Below are 15,649 nucleotides of genomic sequence, written 5' to 3'. Positions count from 1 at the left end.
TCTCTATTTATGCATTTTTCTAGTTTTCTTGCCTTTTTTCCCTTTTCCTTGCTTTTTAACCTTTGATTGTAGGTTGTGATTGATTGTCCAAGGATTCCCGAGCTTCCTCTCCATAGTTTTCCATTGATTTTCATGCCTTAAACTTGTGCAAGAAGTTTCAAGTCAAAGGGAGGTTCAAGGAGCATGCTTCAAGGTCTTGTTTATGCCTTCCTCATGGCTTCCACCCTTCAAGAAATTCAAGGAAGTTCCTGCCTACCTTGTCCTCTATCACCATCATCTAGGATGTGTGCACCGTGTGAGCTAGGACAAAGAAGAAGAGAAGGAAGCAGCAGAGTTGTACGGGTGCACTAGAGGAGTGTGCGGCTGCACATCTATCATGTGCGGCCGCACACCAGGTGCGTGCGGGCGCACCTGTCTGGGTGTGCTCCCGTGCGCACCATTCTCTCTCCTTCGAGCGCCCGCACCGACGTGGGTCTATTTTTGGACGTCTTTCCCAACTTCCTCTTGGGATTGTTAGTTATTTCTTTCCATTTATAGAGAGAAGATTAGATCTTCATTAGTAAGAATTAGATTAGATTAGATTAGATTTTAGAGAGAGAAAACACTAGTTCTTAGCATTTTAGAGAGAGAAAGTGTGGGTTTGATGATTGATGATTGAAGATTGCTTCATTTGATTTGATTCCTATCAAGTTTGTAAGAATTCTTTACTCTTTAAATGCAATTCAATGTTTGATTTCATTAGTATTGTTGTTTGATTTGGTTAATTGATAGTTTGATTGATTTGATTGAATTTGTTGGTTTCAATTTGATTTCAATTGATGAATTTGGGAATGATGATTAGTTTAGCTTTGATTTTGATGTTCTTCATGGATTGTGAGTAGTTTATTTGTTAGGGTAGTGGTGAAGCATGTATTGATGATGAATTGAGATTAATTTGGGGGAAATTGATTGAGTTGATAATGTGATTAAATTGGTTGATTGATTTTGTGCATGTGTGTGCTTGATTAGGCTTGATCACCCTTGTTATTCACACTAGATTGCATTGTGAGTTCACATTGATACGGACCATTGATTTGTGGCTTACATTTACTCGATTGGGATATCTTGTGATGTTTCCTAGCTAGTGTTTGATGTAGTTGACGCTAATTAGACCTCTAGGAGAATAGCTTGATGTACTCTCTTGGTTGCAATTTCGGTTTTCCCTCACATTACTTGACTTGATTGGTTAATTCCCCAAGTTGATTGAACTTCATCGTTGATGCATGTGGATCCATTCCCCTAGTGCCTTAGCATTCAATTAGAACTAGCCTTTTGCATTGCCTAGCTTAGCTCTAGTTTCTACCATAAACCCCTACTAGATTTCGGAATAGCTTGACTTAGGCATCGTGCATTCGACCTCCATTCCTTTGGGTTCGACCTTGACTTACCACTACACTTCATAGGGGTTAGTTGAGTTACAAATTTTTTTTGATTGGGTGGGGTGGTAGCCCAACGACCTACCGTTCTCCTTCCCATCAGAGAACTAATTAATTCTATGAAAGGAATGGTGTCCTTCGAACAAGTGTATTATTCTGATAGCGGGTTCAGAATTATTAGAAAGCTAATATATTCAGCAAGGTCAAGTGATCGGAATGCCTGGGTGGAGGCCGCTTCCGATCAGTAATATTAATATAAATAATATTACAGCTTAATCTTGACTGAACCCTTCGGGTCACACCTAAGCAAAATATACGAACCGACTCGACGAATTAATTCGGAAGAAATTAATTCGTCGCCCGAGTGTTAAACATTTAGACGTCGGTAATTCGAGCTTGGAGCGTCGAAACCGATCGACGGAAGTCGAGTAAAAAATAATAAAAGACGAGACGCGCAAAAATAATAATAAATCGACCATATTCCCAAACTACCTCTAGCATCGGAGTGCCCCGAGCATCCGAATGCTAGGGGAAAAGTGTCCTACCATAGGTGGCTAGAAAGCACTAAGCCGAGCCTAGCATGGCTGGCTGGTGCGTACTAGTGCACCATGCTAGCAGCCGCAGCACGTGGTGCGTGCAACAGCTAGCTGCCGTGGCTAGGCTCGCTAGCACAGCAGCACGAGCAGCCGCACCATAGCAGCAGCCCGCAGCTTGGTGCGGGCCAGGCTCGGGTCGGGCTCGGGCTGGGCTCGTGGATAGGCTCGGGCCATAGGGCCGTTCATTAGGGGAAGCATGGGAATATGGGAGCAAGTGGGTGAGGACATGTGGCACAAGGAGAGTATTGAGTGGGGAGCAAGTATGGTACCCTACTCTCCATGTGGTCCTCACCAACCCATCTCACATGGTAATGCCACTTGTAGATTTATTATTAGTTTGCAATTTTAATTTAATTTAGCTTTAAATTAATTTGTGGAATTTCATGATCCCACATTGATGGGATAGAAATTCCCACTCATACTTTCCTCTATAAATACCAACCTTGGGATTTGGAGTAAAGTGCTTGAGTGGGAATTAGAAAGAGCATTCCATATTTGTAGGAAAACTCTTAAACTCTAATAACACTGGGGTTTTTGTCGGACCTTGCTAACTCGAAGGTAGCGAACCTTAAAGTTGTGTTCGTCCTTTGTGGGTGGATACCGTTGGAGACACGGCGCTTGCGGTTCTCGAGGCTTTCAAGTAAGAGCCCGTTTTGTAAGGGCGAAGCTCGCTTCAAGGGTATGATTCGTTCTTCCTTTCTTGTGATTATTTATTTATGCTTTATGATTTTATTAATTGCGAGTGGTTCCTTGGGTCGGGGTTGTTTTCGCGGTGAGTCGGACTCACCAAACCCCAACAGCGGTATTTTTATAATCATGTTTTTCAAGGTTTATTTTGGCTTATTTCTCTGGTTTAAGTTACTAATTAGATTAGTAGCTCGGTTTTATTTATTTTAATCCCGTTTTTAATGTCGAGTTTGGCCCAAAACCCAGATTTTCGCTGAAGACTAGTGAATTTTGGGTGGAAAACGTGTTCTGGAAAGGTTTTTCCCCCCAAGGGAACTGTGATTTTAGCCAAATTCTGACCAGAAATGCCTTTTTTGAGGGGTTTTTCGTTTTTGACGAAAAATTTTAAGTCTTTTCTAATCTTAAAATTAATGGCATAACTTGTTGATTATGTGGTTGATTATTTGCATTATTTTCTGCATTTTTAAGTCCCCTTAAAGCACACTTACTTGGTAGTATTTGATGCTTAAAGGTTGATTTATTTTCACATAATTGCAAACTAATTGCTTTTTAGTGTGAAAATTTTATTTTTGAGGCTTCCTAAGTGTTAAAGATTCAATCTTTATTTGTGATAAGTGATTGAAACTTTAAAAACCACTAAATTCCATGTTATTTTGTGTTAAACTTTGTTGTTTTAATCATTTTGAGTTGATTGGAAACATAAAGTTTCAATTTTTGTGATAGAAATTTGGTTATCTTCATGTTGGAAGATATAATTTTCAAGGATTCACAAAATTTAGATGTTGGAATTTTCATTTGAACATTAAAGTTCATATTTTTCCAACTTCCATTTACTTTGTCAAATTCTCAAGTTTAATTTAAATTGATTAAATTGAAAGTGAGAAATTGCCTCAATTTAATTTTGCACCAAGCTAAACCAATTTAATTAAGAATGGTTCTTGGAATAATTTTGGTTATTTGCACTTTGAAAATTTTATTAAGTTAAACTTGTTTAAAATTTTATTTTGCTCACTAAATTAGTTCTAAAATTTATTTAGAATTAATTAATTTTGTCTCGCGAACCGAGGCCATGGCACGCAAAACGAGGCAAAGAACCACCTTGGCGAGTTGGGCTGCACAGCATCCCGCATGTGGCTGCCAAGGTGGCTGCCCCGCCTCGCGTGCGGCCACACGAGCGGCAGCAGCACACGCAAGGCAACAGCACACGCGCGGCAGCAGCACGCGAGCTGCAGCAGCCACGCGCGGGCGTGTCGTGGCAACAGCATGCGGCCGCGTGCCGTGGGCTGTGTGTGCGGATTTTTGGGTGTGTGCGTATGCTTGGTGCGGTGAGGTGACTAGACGTAATAGGCTTAATGTTGTTTATTTTGCCGTTTTATTTATTTTAATTAATTTTGTTTATTTTAATTAAAATTTTGGGAGGCTAGGCCTCGGTTTTGAGCGGCATTGGCAAAATTTCATTTTGACAAGTTTGGGTGCTACCGACTTAATTAATTAGATTAATTAAGGGAAATGCGGAATTTAGTGGGAGCTTCAATTATTCATGACGCCAATTACATAATCGGTTAAACAACTTTGACTAGTTTTAATTAGGCGTGTTAATCGGATTAACCACCTAGATTAATTACTAGTGTGCGCGTGTTTAAATGCATTTTACTTGTTTGATTTTGTAAATGGATATTTACAAAATAGTGAATGGATGAATGGAATGTATATTCTCTCTCACAGGTTTTATGAAATAATGGCAACTAGTGGGACCCGACTAGGATAGAAAATACGGAATACGTGCCGTTATGTATTTTTTTAAATCTAAATACGGTCTACGCACCGTTAAGTATTTTTTTACTTTTATATTTAGATTATTTCTAGTCGTAGACACTAGTATTTGCATAGTTTGGTTAAGTCTTGAAGACGGCGTATCTTTGAAGACAAAGCCTTGAATTGCAAATGAAGACCTTTTGAAGATATGAAGAATTCAAGGGGTCATGCTAGTTGCCAATATGCATCCATAATTGCGCTTTATATTTTATGCTTATACATATGTGAATTATTTGTTAGATGCATGTTTAGGTTTTCTTGATGTTGCGATGATTAGTTAAGTTCACTTAAATCAACAAACATAGAAATCCTAGGTCCCTAATAATATTGAGTCAAACTTGCCTTTCCAAAACGACACTTATTGACCGGACGAGGATGATGGTAGGCTACGCCAAAGCGAGGTGTCATTACTTCTCCAAGGCGCGTAAGGCACACCGGGTGTGCACGTTGGTTTTGGTTTAGCTCATCAGTATGAGTGAGGAGTCCTCATATACCATGGCAAAAGAGATACATCGTCAAAGATGCATTAGATGCGACGATTGTTTAACCAAGAGTAGCTTAGAGCCATTAGCAAGGTAATGCTTACCCTAGAAGATTGAGTGTTTAAGACAAGCCAAAGCATGCTTAACCACTCTTTGTTTCTTCGGATCTTGGAATCGCCTTATTTTCACAAAATAGGGACAATTTTACGTGTAAATAAGACGTTAGATAAGTATTGAAAATTTGCATGAATAAAATTCAATCTTATTTAAGTAATTTTGAAAGGTTTTTCATTAAAATTCTTTCAATTGTAGAATCATGTCTTCAACCTCAAACAACCAGTTTTCATTACGCTCAATTCTGGACAAGGAAAAGTTGAGTGGTACCAATTTCCTTGATTGGCAAAGGAATTTGCGCATCGTTCTTATGCAAGAACAGAAAGAGTATGTCCTTGATGAGGAAATGCCCGAGGCTCCCAATGAGGAGGTAACTCAAGTGGCCCTTAACCGATGGCAAGTAGCCGATCGGGATGTCAAGTGCGTAATGCTAGCCACTATGTCTCCTGAACTTCAGAAAACCTTCTTCGAGAAGGAATCGGCCTATGAGATCATTTCTGAGTTACAGAATATGTTTCAAGAACAGGCCCGAACTGAAAGGTTTGAAACCCACAGGCAGATCCTTGAGACTAAGCTCAAGAAAGGACAGCCAGTCAGCCCACATGTGCTCTAAATGATCGGATTATTAGAGAACATGGGAAGGCTTGATGCGGGGTATTCAACTGAAATGGCTATTGACATCAATCTTCATTCCCTTCACAAAGGCTATGACCAGTTCAAGATGAACTACAACATCCATAGCATGGAGAAAACCCTCATCGAGCTTCATGGGATGTTGAATCAAGCTGAGCAGACGCTCAAGGATGAGGGAAAGCATGATATGCTCATGATTAAGAAGGGAAAGCCGTTCAAAAGGGTAGGTGTTTTGGGTGTTTTAGTCCCTCGGGAGAGTTACAGCTCGAAGACTGGTCCGGTGCGGCCTGTACCTGCAAGACAAATGGAGACACCAGTTGGTAGGTGCTCCGCCTCTGACGATCAAGTTAGTAACTTGAAAGGAGAGAAAAAGGTGCGGAAATTTAGGTGGGGATCTGCTCGAATTTCAAGCTAAGTTGTCTCTATCAAAGGGACAGTTTGTAATAAATGGTAAAAACGTGCCCTCCAAAAGAGGGGAATCTCCCTATTTATAGGGTCCCCGGGAATTGTGCCGTTTTGTGGCTTTCTCGGGATTTGGGCCTGAAGGCCGTCATCCTCCAAATATCTGGGATGACACGTGTCAAGCAGGGATAGGTCCACTTTGGACCACCCTGGGGCTGACACGTGTCACCCTCTGGTTGGTCCACATGGCGGGGTAAAATTACCCTAAACATTTGCCCCTAACAGATGTGACGTGGCACGCCACGTGGCATCTCTGACACGCGTCACTCTGTGGTTGGTGGTAATTTTACCGCCAAAATTTTACTGTTCACCATCTCAGTAAATTACAGGAATATCCCTTAATTTATCCTCCTTATATAGCCGTTTACCCTCATTATTTTTGTACGTTTCACAAAAGTTTTCAGAGAGAACTTTGAGAGAATCTTGAAAGAGAGAGCAGAAGTCACCCGTCTGAGTCAAGCGCAAGTTTTAAGAAAACTCATTCTCCTCAACACAGGCGGACCCGTCTACCTTCAGATCTCAAATCTAAAGGTACCGTCTTTGACTCTCTCAGCTCTTTTTCATTTTACCGCTTGTACATATTTCTTGCAATAAATGGATTCATCACCAACACACACGGCACAACGTAGGTTAGAATCCAGCCGTTCACCAGGGACGGCTGAGTCTAGGACTGGTAGTGCCGTCTCAAGGTGTTGGGACCACCCTCATGCTTGGATTCCGAACATTTGCGCGTCTATGCAGGACAAAATGGCTCGGACTATGCAGACGGCACAGGATCCAAATTATAGGAGCGAAGGCTCAGGCGGCCAAACGCCTGAGGGAGAGACGTCTGGCTCAGAACACCAGACGGCTCCGGAGAGATCCCCTCCGCGTGTCCCCCTAACTCCTCCAGACTCGTTTTTGGACGAGTGCGACCAAGGCGGTGAGGAGGCCGCCTCAGCTTCTGTCTCCCAATCTAGGGAGGAGACGGGGATCGGATTTACCGTCTCCTCTTCTGAGAGCAACGATGATCTTCCCCCGCTTGAGGATAGCGAGGAAGAAGAGAGGAAGAAGTGGAATGAGAAGGACAATCCTTACAAGATCCACGTCTCCAACAAAGACAGGGACCTCATGGAAAGAGGCCTTGAAATTTTTTTGAAAGTGCACCCGTTAGGAGACGGGTACAAAATAAGGGTGCCTCCTGCAGACAGCACCATTTCTTGGGAAGACACTAAACGAAACGCCAATGGCTACTTCGGCTGTTACGAGGCGGCGTTCAAGGCTGGTCTGCGCTTCCTCCTTCACCAGGCGGTGAAGGCAATCTTGAGAGGCTACGACCTCGGAGTCTGGCAGCTTACCCCCAATTCTTGGGCATACATTCTGGGGTATGTTGCCGCCTGTGAGTTCCAAGGAATTCACCCTGGCTGGGAAGCTTTTGCTAAGATGCACTATCTTAGCCGCAGCCCAGGCGGGTACAGAGCATGGTATACTTTGACCACGTTTCCTCAATACATGATAACCTTGGATAAGGTCTCAAAATTTGATGGCTGGAAGCACAGGTTCTACCTGCTGACGGCCCCTACCAAGCGGGAGAACTGCGAGCTCCGCCAATATAATAAAAAGCCCAACCTACTGGGTCGGAAATGCTGTCTTCCCCGGATCCCGGATGAGGACTTCGATAAAATAATTAAGGCTGACTTCTTCGGCCTCACAGACGCCACACTGTCAACTAGGGAGACAATAAAAGTCCCCGAAAACTGGATCCCTAAGAGCGCATTGCTCAGGGACGAATGCTTCATAGCCGCCTGCGGGCTAGGGCACATGTTCACTAGACGTATGCGCCTGAATCAATATCCGTCTGTAGTACTTTTGTATCGGAATCTTTTTTGATGATGTACTAATCAATTCCTTTTTTGTTTTTGCAGAAGAAGCTTTGAACATGATGCCAGACGAGAAGACCCCCAGACGGTCCTCTACTCAAATCCGCAGAGACCTGGCCGAGGCTCAGGCGAGGGAACTCAGGGCCAAGGTAAACGTCTGACTCTTTTCTTGTGTTTTCTTTCAAAGTTTGCTTTCTTCGACTGCTAATCATTAACTTGTTTATGTTTTCAGGGAGGAGAGGTGGACAAGACGTTTGAGAAAAAACTCAAATGGGCGAGGGAGGAGACCACCGCCTCTAACCCCAGCAAGTCCTCAAAAAAGGAAGCCTTCACCGCAACTCCTAACGCCCCAGGCGGGAGACTCAGATGCGGATAGGGGGAAGAACGGAGAAGGTGAGTGGCTCTCTAGGCCTCGACCTGGCCAACCCCCTATCTGCAACCGGGGGGTTCACCGCGCCTGCCAGCGGCTCTCGTCTGGCCGGCTCTGCAGGTAAGAACCCTTTTGAATCCCCGCCTGAGCTGGGGTGGCCGTTGCGAGTGAAATCACACTCCCAGCAAACGTCATCCTCAGACGGTCGGAACCAGATTGGTGCTGCTTTAGTTTCACACTCTGACGCTGATTGTGGTGCAAATCAATCACCTCGTTGGCCAGACGTCCAGAAGCACGCCAAGGCCATGCTGGAGGCTGTGAGCAAGCGGGATAAGGATGTTATCCTGGGGATTGAGACGTTCAATCTTGAACGTATCTTGTCCCTCCTGGCTGAGGTAAGACACTTGAATAATTTTGAATAATTTTTTCTCCAAGTTTTTCTCCGCCTGCAGTGCTAACCCTGTTTGCTTTTGCAGGCTCTTCTGCGGGTAGACGGGCTCAAGCGTCCTTACACCCGCAAGCGGGATAAGGTAAGACGGGCTAAGCAGTCCGCCTCAGACGCCAATAATGTTGCTTTATACTCGTGTATCATTGACGATCTTGAAACTAAAGCAACCCAAATGACACAGGCGGCCAAGATTCAAGAGCTGGAGGCGGACTTGCGGGCGGCCAAGCAGAGGGCTGAGGATGCTGAGACGGCCCAGAAACAGGCGGAGGAGGACCTCCCCAAACTCAGGGAGGACCTCCAGAAGGCTTAGGAGGACCTTGAGAAGCTTCAGGGTGTCTCGAAAGAGAACACTGTTCTAAAGGGCAAGGTTGCCAAGCTGGAGAAGGAGGCGGCCAAAGCTCAGGATAACTTCCGAGCGACTCTGCAGGCGGATCAAAACCGCCTGGTAGCTGAGATGGCCGTCGACAGCGAGGCCATGATGAAGATCGCCTGGGCTTCCTTGTATCCAAACGGGGTCTGGTTGACATTTAATCCATCACAGCCGTTTGGCTGGGTGGAAATTCAATGAATGCACCGACTTATTCGGTTTTTATTACTTTGCGCTTGTGTTTGCACTTCAATTTCATTTCAATTTTTTGCACTTTCAATTTTTGCCTAACTTATCAAAAGCATGCGGCGATCTCTGCCTAACTTATCAAAAGTATGCGGCTGTCCTTGCCCCTGGACGGCTGTGTGGTTGGTTTCAAGTGGAGTTGGTTGATTGACTTGGGAACGTCTGATGCTGCAAAGAGCATGATACGTTTGTGAGTCAATCAATCACAGTAGTGATTGACCCAAACCAAGTACACAGCCGTACATTAACAGGCGTTCCAGTCACTAGCTAGATGGTGTTGACCGTCTAGGTAGAGATTTGATGGGATGAAGAACGGTAGGTCGTTGGGTTACCACCCCACCCAATCAAACAAATTTTGTAACTCGACAAACCCCTATTAAGTGTAGTGGTAAGTCAACGTCGAACCCAAGGGAATGGAGGTCGAATGCACAATGCCTAAGTCAAGCTATTTCGAAGTCAAGTAAAGGGGGTTTACGAAGGAAACTAAAGCTAGAGCTAAATGATGCAAGAACTTGTATGAAATCAATCTAAAGACACTAGGGCAATGGATCCACATGTAATTGTAATGGAAAATGGTAATTTGGGAGGTCAAACCGACTAAGTCAAGTGATATGAAGGAAGATCATCATGTATCCAAAAGAGCATACCAAGATAGTTCACCTAGAGGTCTAACTAGCGTCAACTACGCTAAACACTACCTAGGGAACGTCACAAAGCACCTCAATCGTGAAATTGCAAGTTACTAATCAATGGTCCGTATCATAGCAAGCTCACAATGCAATCTAGTGCAATAATCAAAGATGGCCAAACTTCAATCAATCACACACATGCACATGAATTATCAACCAAATTTAATCATATCATCAACTCCATCAATTATCCCCAAATTACTCTAATCCATCACTCAAACATGCTTCACCATTTCCCCCGCTAGAAAACTACTCACTAGCCATAAGAATCAAGATCAAAACTACAACAATCATCAATTTCATCATCAACATAATTGAAATCAAAGATCAAATCAACAATCAATCAAAAATCAATAAAACTACAATCAATCATCAAACAAGCTTCAATCAATCATCAATAACATGGAAAACAAATGAAATCAACTAGAATCAAACTTGTATTGGAATCAAGAAGAAGATCCTTACAAAACTTTGATCTAAAGATCAATTACAATGAGGAATTCTTAAGCAATCACCAAAAATCATGAGTTTCTCTCTCTTCAATCCTTGAGTTTCTCTCTCTAAAATTCTCTCAAAAACTAACTATCAAATCCAATCTAAAAGCTTCTTCCTAAAAATAGGAAGAAATAACTATATATACAAAGAGGAGGTAGGTATTGACGCCCAAAAATAGACCCACGTAGGTGCGGGCGCTCGGAGGAGAGAGAGTGGTGCGCACGGGACACACCCAGGTTGGTGCACCCGCACGCACCAGGTGTGCGGCCGCACCCGACCAATGTGCGGCCACACACCACCTTGGTGCGCCCGCACCTGGCTGGTCTTCCCCCTTCATCTCTTCGCCTAGCTCAAGCGGTGCACACATCCTAAATGATGATGATGGAGGACAAAGTAGGCAGAAACTTTTCTGAATTTCTTGAAGAGTATAAGCCATGAGGAAGGCATATACAAAGCCTTGAAGCTTGCCCCTTGGATCCACCTTTGACTTGAAGCTTCTTGCACCATCTTTAGGCATGAAAACAATGAAAGATCATAGAGAGGAAGCTCGGGAATTCTTGGACAATCAATTACCACCTACAAACAAATGATAAAAAAAAACAAGTAAAAGAGAAAAATAACAAGTAAACTAGAAAATGCATGAAATAAAGAAATTAACTACAAAAAGCATAAAATGAAGAAAACAAGAATAAATCTAAGGAAAATTAAAGAAAAGAGAGATAAAAAAAAATAGACTTCATCCAAAAAGGGACCAAATGAGTGCCATAAATGTCACTCATCAAGATTGTATAGCCATTGCACAACTCTTTTGCCCCAAACGAGGATGTATGCAATTTAAAACGAAAAAATGCTAAGTAAGAACTTCAGTCGGTCGCCGACTGATGTCATTGGACATCCGGGTTCTGAAACTTGGTCGTTCCTTAGACTGTTCAGGTCAGACGGCTATGGATGGCTGATTCAGCCGTCCAGTCGTGGCCGCCTGCATTGGTACGTAGAGTAAGCAGGTTGGCTTCTCTCTGCGACGATTGCACCCGGAGGGGTGTCGCCAGACGCCTCTATCCATGTTGGGACAGGCGAATTATGGGAAAAGCAGCCATCCGGCCATTGGCCTTCTGGTCTTGTTTGAGACCGGCTGTATAGCCACTAAGCGGTTTTGTGCTTAGCTTAATTATCTGGCCATTGGCCTCTCGTTAGATAGACGTTAATTCAATTTCCAAGTGACAAACTCAGAGAAATAAACAAGTGACCCGTCTGTGCTTCAGACGGAGTACAAGACAAAGATAAACAAAACAAAAGTGAAAACAAAAAGCAATTTATCATTAATTTACTTCTTGTTTACAAACATTACAAATCTTAGAAGTAGCATTTTTCCAAATTATCTACATTCCAAGTTCTAGGCAGGCGCCTACTGTCTGGGGTTTCCAGGCGGTAGGTGCCGTCTCTTACTTCTTCATAAATCCGGTAGGGGCGTTCCCAATTTGGAGTTAGGTTTCCAAGCTCATTGGCCCTACCAGTTGCCTCCATTTTCCGTAACATTAGGTCTTCCAATTTCAAAGGACGCCTGTGTACTATCTTGTTGTAGGCTCTTGTCATTCTCAGACTGTAAATCTCATGACGCAAGGCGGCATTGCCCCTGCGCTCTGGGAGTGAGTCCAATGCCAGGCGCATTGCCTCCCAGTTTGCCTCTTCATCATAAAGCATGACTCTGAGAGTCGGCTCATAGTATTCAATGGGCAAGACAGCCTCAGCACCGTAAACCATGAGAAATGGGATTTCACCGGTTGTCCGAATAGCCCATAGGACATGGATTAATTCCTCAGCCCATAAGCCACCGGCTCTTTTAATTTTCTTCTTAATGCCGTCTGAGATCAGTTTGTTGAAGGCTTCAACTTGGCCGTTTGCTTGCGGACAGCCGACTGATGCAAAACAACTTGAGATCCCTTAATCTCCCAACCAAGTTTTTAGCTGAGGCGTCTCAAACTGAGGACCATTATCAAACACCATGGACATAGGAACCCCATACCGGGTGTTGACATTCTTCTAGATGAAAGAGATGACGTCTGATGTCTTGATATTCTTTACCGCCTCAGCCTCTACCCACTTGGTAAAGTAATCCACAACCACCAAGATGTAACGTTTTCCGCCTGGTGCAGGCGTGTAAGGACCTAAGATGTCCATGCCCCATTTTGCAAACGGGATTGGGCTGTGGATGACCGTTAGATCAGTAGCCGGACGCTGAATAAGTTTGCCAAATTTTTGGCACTTGTCACATTTCTTCACCAACTCCTTGGCGTCTGCCTCCAGAGTGGGCCAAAAGTAATGTCGTCTGGCTCTGACGGCTAGGGATCTGCCGCCTATATGGGAGGCACAGAATCCCGAGTGCAAGTCTTCAAGAACTTCTTTCCCCTTTTCTGGGGTTACACACTTCAAAAGAGGCTTAAGAAACCCCGCCTTGAAGAGTTCTCCATTTCTCAACTCGAAGCTTGCGGCTCGCTTTTTTAGAATGGCTGCCTCCTGTGGCGAATCAGGAAGTGTACCGTCTGAGAGGTATGCCCGGATGCCATCGATCCAGGTAGAGCTTCGGTCCAGGACTCCAATGGGATCTTCATAGATGCTTCTTTTTTCAAGAACTTCCCAAAAGACTGACCGAGGCGTATCATGGAAGGCGGAAGATGCAAGTTTTGACAGTGCATCCGCCTGGTTGTTATCAGACCTGGGTACTTGATTCAAATGAAACTCCTCAAGTGACCTAGCTTCCTCTTTGACCACCTGAAGATATTTGATCATAGCCGGGTGAGTTGCCTCAAATTTTCCCTCATACTGGCTAACGACCAACTGTGAATCAGAGTAGGCGTCAATTTTTGTTGCCCCTGCCGCCATACACATGCGGATTCCGGCTAGCAGGGCTTCATATTCCGCCTGAAACTTGAACTGTAGTGCATATTCATATCTGTCCCCCTCAGGAGACTCATAGATTACGCCTGCACCACAGCCGTTCTTTGTAGAGCTCCTATCTACATACACTTTCCAAACCTGATCAAGATTATCCGGAGCCACCGGACGGGTCATTTCAATAATGAAGTCGGCAAACGCCTGACCTTTCACTGCCTTCCTTGGTTCATAAGTGATTATGAGACTTTGCATTTCAATAGCCCATTTCTACATTCTGCCTTCCTTGGTTCATAAGTCGGCTGACATCAAGGTAGACATTGGCCGCTTGAGTGGTTGGTCGGTGTAAATCACCACCGGATGAGCCAGAAAGTAAGGCTTCAATTTTTTGAATGCCATGTACAAAGCAAGGCCAAATTTTTCAACCATGGGGTACCGGAGTTTAACATTTTTTAGAACATGGCTAATGAAATAAACCAGGAGCTGAACGTCGTCTCGCTCAGCAAGGAGAACGACACTGAGCGCATGATCTGAGACGGCCAAATACATGTACAACGTCTCCCTAGGCAGAGGACTAACCAGCGTAAGCAGAGAATGCAAGTGCTCTTTCAGCTCCTGGAATGCCGTCTCAGCATCGTCTCCCCATTCAAACCTGGTTTTCTTCCTGATTGCTTGGAAGAAGTAAAGGCATTTGTCACCTGACCGGCTGAGGAACCTTCCTAAGGCGGCCAGGCAACCAGTTAGTCTTTGAACTTCCTTGACAGAACGAGGTGACTTCATGTCAATTACCTCCAGTATCTTTTTTGGGTTAGCCTCTATTCCCCTTTGATCAATCAGGAATCCGAGAAATTTCCTAGACTCAACACCAAAGACGCCTGAGGGTGGTGAACGTTTCTCGGAGATCAGCCAGATGATCCGTCTGTTGCTTGGATTTGACTATCATGTCATCGATGTACGCCTCCACATTCCTCCCAATTTGATTAATGAAGACCATATTAATCATCCGTTGGAAGGTGGCAGGCGCATTCTTCAAGCCAAACGGCATCATAGTATAACAGAATAACCCCAAATTAATGACGAAAGGCGTCTTCTCTTGATCTTTCTTCCAGATGGGTATGTGATGGAAGCCGGAGTAGGCATCCATGAAGCTCATCAAGGCGTGACCGGCTGTTGAATCGACCAGACTGTCGATCTTTGGAAGCGGGTAACTGTCCTTTGGACACGCCTTGTTGAGGTCTGTGTAATCAACACACATGCGCCAGGTTCCATTCGGTTTCTTAACAAAGACCACATTGGCCACCTAGTCGAGGAAATTACAAGGCCGAATGAACCTAGCATCTAGCAGCTTTTTGACTTCGGCAGCTGCCGCCTGACTTCTTTCCTCGCCATGGTTTCTTTTCTTTTGCCGGATGGGCTTCTTTTTAGGATCCACGGCGAGTTTGTGGACAGCGAGATCCTGGCTGACGCCTAGCATCTCTTCCACTTCAAAGGCAAAGATGTCTTTGAATTCTTTCAACAGAAGGTGCAATGTTGCACCCAAAGTAGCATAAGCAACCGTCCCAACTTTCACAGTACGCTCTGGACGGTTGTCGTCCAGAGCGAGATCAATATTTTCACCAGCTGGTTGGGGACGGAGCTCGTCTGACCGTTCCCCGGTCAGTGATTGCTATTTTTTTTCTTTCTTCACCTCCACCAGCAGAGGCGCTTTTCTTTTCTTACCAACGGCTGGTGGGGCAGGATTGGCATCCTTGACATCGTCAAGGTCTATTGGTTCCTTCTCTTGGCCGTCTGAGGCCACAGTGTCTTTAACGGCTGAGAGGTAGCACTCTCGAGCCGTCTTCTGATCCCCGTTCAGGGAACCAACAGAGCCATCATCCCGCTCATACTTGATGAGCATGAGAGACGGGATGATTATCGCCTTGGATTCGTTGAGGGTTGGCCTACCAAGGATGATATTGTAGGCGGTCAACTCCTCAATGACCAATAATCTGACGACAATATGTCGTCCCTGGCCTTTTTCTCCCAGCCAGATGGGCAAGTTAATTCTTCTGGCTGGGTAGACCATCCCACCCCCAAAACCAA

The sequence above is a fragment of the Chenopodium album genome, chromosome 27 (assembly GCF_948465745.1).
Source record: "Chenopodium album chromosome 27, dcCheAlbu1.1, whole genome shotgun sequence".
Classification (NCBI taxonomy): domain Eukaryota; kingdom Viridiplantae; phylum Streptophyta; class Magnoliopsida; order Caryophyllales; family Amaranthaceae; genus Chenopodium; species Chenopodium album.
Note: the sequence above shows the minus strand (reverse complement) of the source record.